This window comes from Colobus angolensis, unplaced genomic scaffold (assembly GCF_000951035.1).
Source record: "Colobus angolensis palliatus isolate OR3802 unplaced genomic scaffold, Cang.pa_1.0 Scaffold59, whole genome shotgun sequence".
Classification (NCBI taxonomy): domain Eukaryota; kingdom Metazoa; phylum Chordata; class Mammalia; order Primates; family Cercopithecidae; genus Colobus; species Colobus angolensis.
Window position 1 is genome coordinate 6484052 of NW_012119487.1, and position 5927 is coordinate 6489978.

Here is a 5927-nt window from a genome sequence, read left to right on the forward strand (position 1 = left end):
AATGCCTCCCTGCGACAGGAAGGTGGTACACTCCAGCTCTACTGGAATGGAAGTGCAGGTGCTCGGGACCTTTCCAGACCTCACCCTATGAAGACCTTCATTTGGCTGCTCCTTTGTATCCTTCAAAATATCCCTTTTAATAAACTGGTAAACTTAAGTGTTTCCCTTGGTTCTGTGCGCTGCTCTAGGAAATTAAACCCAAAGGAGAGTTTGATTTACAGTTGGTCAAAAGAATAGGTAAAACCATCCAGAGCTTGCAACTGACACTGGAGGTGTGGGTAGTGGGGAATTATTGTGGGAAGAACAGGTAAAATCACCCAGAGTTTGCAACTGACATTGGAGGTGTGGGTGGTGGGGAAGTCTTATGGGACTGAGCCCTCACCTGTGGGATCTGATGCTATCTTTGTTACAGGTAATTAGGCATGAGTGGAGCAGATGAGGGCTATTCTCCCACCCGCTAGGAATGTTGGGTGATGGTTCAACAATTACCACATTGCCTCTCTAAAAGTGATAAATTGGCAGGGAGAGGTCATTTTCTGATGGTCCACACCTGTTGCACTGAAGTGTTAACTGAATACAGACACCAGGGAGATGCAACTTCCCAGGTATGTGTATTAAGAGACAAAACGGCAGAGTATGACCTTCAAGGGGCACGCCACTGGAAAGAGGAAGAGAGCCTCAGGCACGTGTACAACTTCCTAAACACACTGTGCATGGGGGCAGCCCAACCTAAGGGAAGAATCATGGGAAAGGGGCCAGCCTAAAAGCCCTAGAATCAAAGTTAAACACGGCACTTGATGTTGGTCCCTGCTTAGGTCTCTTCCAAGAGTACTTTCTTTGCTTTCCTGTTCTAAAGACTTTTTACACTTCCACTGCTGCTCTGAAACTTGCCTCAGTCTCTTTTCCTGCCTTATGCCCGATAGTCAAATTCTTTCTTCTGAGGAGGCGAGAACTGAGGTTGTTGCAGACCGGTACAGATTCACCGCGGTAACTCGGATACTTTCCATCAGTAACATCTCCAGGTAGATAGTGTATGAACTGAACTGAATTAGAGGACACCCAGCCAGTGTCCACTGCAGAACTGACTGGTTGTTGAGAATAAAAAGAGCACTTTCTCCTCTCTATCCTCAGCCATATTCATTTGTTTACATTTTCTCTAGGGCTGCTTTCACATACTACAATAGCAGAATTAAGTAGTTGTGATGGAGACTTTCTGGCCCACAAAGCCTAAAATATTTACTATCTAGCTATTTACAGAAAAAAAATCTGCTAACTCCGATCCTGGAAAAGAGATTACCACATAGTAAGCACTAAAATTGGTTTTTTAATTAAAAAATTTTTTTAACTTCTTTTTTGAGACAGAGTCTCACTCTATTATCCAGGCTAAAGTGCAGTGGTATGATCTCAGCTCACTGAACCTCCACCTCCCAGGCTCAAGCCATCCTCCCACCTCAGCCTCCCTGAAGTAGCTAGGATTACAGGTGTGCACCACCACATCCAGCTAATTTTTTGTACTTTTAGTGGAGACGGGGTTCTGCCATGTTGCCCCGGCTGGTCTCAAACTGCTGAGCTCAAGCAATCTGCCCGCCTTGATCTACCAAAGTACTGGTATCACAGGAGTGAGCCACCATGCCCGGCCCACTAAAATTTTTGTTGAAGGAATGAAACCACCGTATGCAAGTGGCTCAACAACTTTACTCATTGCTTCGGAATAACTGCTCATACCCATTACAAACTACTAAGGTACCAAAGAAGGAAGTGCACTGAATTATTAGGCTGCTTTACCAATGAAGCTCACACAAACAAGTTTCTAGGATAAATCATTCTTTCAGGGCCAGGTGTGGTGGCTCATGCCTGTAATCCCAACACGTTGGGAGACCAAGGTGGGAGGAGTTTGAGGCCAGCCTGGGCAATATAGGGAGAGCTCATCTCCACAAAAAATTAAAGAATTAGCTGGGCATGATGGTGTGTGCCAGTAGTCCCAGCTACTCAGGAGGCTAAGAAAGGAAGATTGCTTGAGCAAGGGAGGTTGAAGCTGCAGTGAGCTGTGACTGCACCACTGCACTTCAGCCTGGTCAACAAAGACTCTGTCACACAAAAAAAGAAAAAAACAAAAAAAAACTTCTTTCACATGTTTACCAAAGGTAATTATTTCACACAATAATTAACGTGAACTGCTACCATGTTCGGGAACTTGAATTTAGAATTTATGAGAAATTCTACCCACTTCCAGCCTGAGACCTCTTTCAGAACTTTCAGAATTTGGGCACTACGAAGTTTGACTCTAAAACTGAACAAACCTGTGATTTGTTCTTTGAAGTAACAAAATCACACACGAACGGAAAAAGTTCTTAATTCTCATGTCGAGAAGCTGTAATGATCTCTGGGAAAAAGAATAAATAAATAACTACAAGCACTCAGATATCTGAGACTAAATCACCAAGAATGACCATGGACTTTGTTCAGCACAATCTTAGAGATAAATATGGAGTGAAGAGGTTTACCATCTTCTTTAAAACGACACAATTTCTTAGTGACAAAGTTGGGATTGAAATGCAAATCTCTAAACTCCATATTCTTTGTGTCTATTTTAAGTTGACAACTGGAACAGATCACTGATTTACAATCTATACTTCTCCAGCTGTCACCCCCATTACTTTCTGTCTTGCACTTTAATAATCCTCATACTTTAAAATTTAAAAGTTTTTTGATAAACTTTTAATTTTGGAACAATGTTTAGATGTACAGAAACACTGCAAAGGTAGGAGAGTTCCCATATACTTCACACTCCACTTCTTCTGTTTACATCTTATGTTGGTATGGTATGTTTACTACAATTAATGAACCAACGTGGATACAATAATATCAAGTAAAGTCCACACTTTATTCAGATTTGTTTTTATGTAACGTCTTTTTCTGTTTTAAAATCCCATCCAGTTATAGCACAGTATATTTAAGTTACTTAGGCTCTTCACGGCTCTTCACGGCTACGGCAGATTCCCAGACTTTATTTCTGATGACTTTGACAGTTTTGAGCACTGATCAGGTATTAAAGTGCTAATTTGTGGTATTTAGTATCAGGTACTACAGCATAGCGGTCCCTAACCTTTTTAGCACCAGGGACCAGTTTCGTGGACGACAGTTTTTCCATAGACCAGACGTCTATGGAAACTCAGTAATGACTTTAAAAATTAAGACTCTTCCAAGATTAACTGTGGAGAACTCTATTAGCTGAAACAATAAGAGATGGGGTGGTGGTTTGGGAATGAAACTGTTCCTTTCATGTCAGTTCATCAGGCATTAGATTCTCATAAATAGTGTGCAACCTAGATCCCTCGCATGTGCAGTTCACAATAGGGACTGTGCTCCTATGAGAATCTAATGCCGCCACTGATTCTGACAGGAGGCAGAGCTCAGGAGTTAATGCTCGCTTACCCACCGCTCACCTCCTGCTGTGTGGCCTGGTTCCTAACAGGCCACAGACTGGTACCAGTCTGCAGCCTGGTGGTTGGAGACCCCTGCTATAGTAGGTTCTCTCAACAGGAATTCATCTGGTGTTTTTCTCAGGGTGGGGTTATGGGGTTATTTTTGGAAGAAAGATCAGAGTTAAAATGTCATTTTTCATTGCATCATAACAAGAGTATATACTATCAACATGACTTACCACTTTGGATGTTGACCTTGATCACCTGGCCAAGGTAGTCTTTGAAAGGCTTCTCAATTTTAAATTGACTCTTTTTTTCTCCTCTTCCATACTGTACTCTTTGGGAGGGAAGTCAATAAGCACAGACGATACTGAAGGAGTAGAAAGTTATGCTCCATCTCTTTATCTACATAAATTATTTGGGATTCTTCATGGAAAATTTGTCTTTTCTCTATGTATTTATTCAATCATTTGTTTATATCAACATGGATTCACATATTTATTTTATACTTTGGGTTATAATTCCATGCTACTTTATTTGTTCCAGTTTTGGCCATGGGAGCTACTCATACTTAAAAAATTTGCTTCCATTGGGCTAGATGTTCCTTTGCCTCTTATAGCTTAATTCTCACACACACACAAAAAAATCCTGAAAACTGCCTCTACCAGTCCTTAATCTCCCACTACTCTATGTTTTTCCTGCATACACCTGAAGATTTTGTCTATCATGGTACTTACACCCTGTATACTTACCTGTTTCTCAACAAGAACAACAAGCTTCTTGAGGGTAGGGATCAAATCTTATTTATATCTATCCTGAGTACATGGTACATAGTTCCCTACACAAAGGGGGAGCTCAACAAATATGTCTAGAATATCACTATGATTTTCTTTTCAGTCCAACAGTCCAGAAGTGCCTAATACATTAACCAGAAGCCACATGTGGATTTGTTAGCTAACTGCTCTGGGAGGAACAACACATTTCTACTGTTGGTAAAGTGTTAATGTTAGTCATGTAACATAACTGGCACCAGATCTAAGGTAGCACCTCCTAATGTTTCATTTCTAAGTATGCAGACTTCTAATAATCCCAGTTTTATCTGCATAATTGTATTAAAGGCAATGACTAATTACTCTTATATTTAGGACCAGGTCTGGAGAGTTTCTAGATCTGCTGACTCAGAGAACTGGTCCCCCAAAATAGCTCACGAACATTTTGGTTATGAGTTTCCCAAGTGACTTACTGCTGGCTGAAGATTGTATAACCACCGAAGAAATAAATTTGCTGAGTTACATTCTTTGTTGTTCACAACTTATAAGACAATGACTTTAAAAATTAAGAATCTTCCAAGATTAAGAATTAAGATTGTGGTGAACTCTATAGCTGAAACAAACTTTCAGGTTGGATAATGTTGCAACCTTACTCCAAGTCCCCATAAACTCTTGACTGGTCACCTTCCTAACTGCACTCCTGACCCCATCTATCCATTCACCATAAATCAAGATCATGCCATCCCCTTTAGCCCCTCCCTTTAACTGCCTTTATGACCAAATTCAAATTCTCAGTTCTGTTCTAGAAGGCTCCATTGTACTGGGCTCCTCCACTTCTTTCAATTCAGCCCATACTTATCTCTTCATTGTTCAGGCTAATCTTTCTGAAGTTGTAGCATACTCTCATAAGTTTTTTGATATTTAATAGTTCAATCTTCTTGTAAGAACTGTATAAAATTCTCCAATCTTGGCTGGGTGCAAGTACAGTACTTTGGGAGGCCAAGGAGTTGCAGACCAGTATAAGCAACATAGTGAGACCCTGTCTCTACAAAAATAAATTGTGCTCTCAGGGACTTGGAAGGGTAAGGCAGGAGGACTGCTTGAGCCCCAAGGAGTTTATGAGCAGTGAGCTATGACTGTACCACTGCACTACAGTCCAGGTGACAGTGTGAGACCCTGTCTCAAAAAAAATTCTTCAAGACTGGGCTGGCATGGTGGTTTGCACCTGTAATCTAACCACTTTGGGAGGCTGAGGCAGGAGGACTGCTTGAAGACAGGAGTTCAAGACCAGCCTGGGCAACAGAGAGAGACCCCATCTCTATTTAAAACATAAAAACAAAATTAAAGATGTTCCATCTTTAATGTCTGAGAAACCCCTACAAGTCCACTTAAGTAAAGATTAAATTGGAACATTTTGACAAGCTATGCTGTTCTTGAGTGAGGAGTTTTTTGGTGTTAAAATGTGTATTACTTTTAAGTTATTTAATAGTATGTTGTTTTTGCAAGGAATAGTAGTATTAGTTTGATCCTGACATCTCGCAGATGATCTCAAATTTAAAAACGCTTTCTGTTTACAAGAAAAAGTTAGAAAAAATCCTTAAATGAAGCACTGATTTCTTAAAATAATTAAAAACTAAATCCCTTTGGTAACTAAATGTACCTTATTCTTACAAACATATAGAAATTAAATGGCCCCACAATGTATATAGTTTGAAATAAACATTAAAAAAAG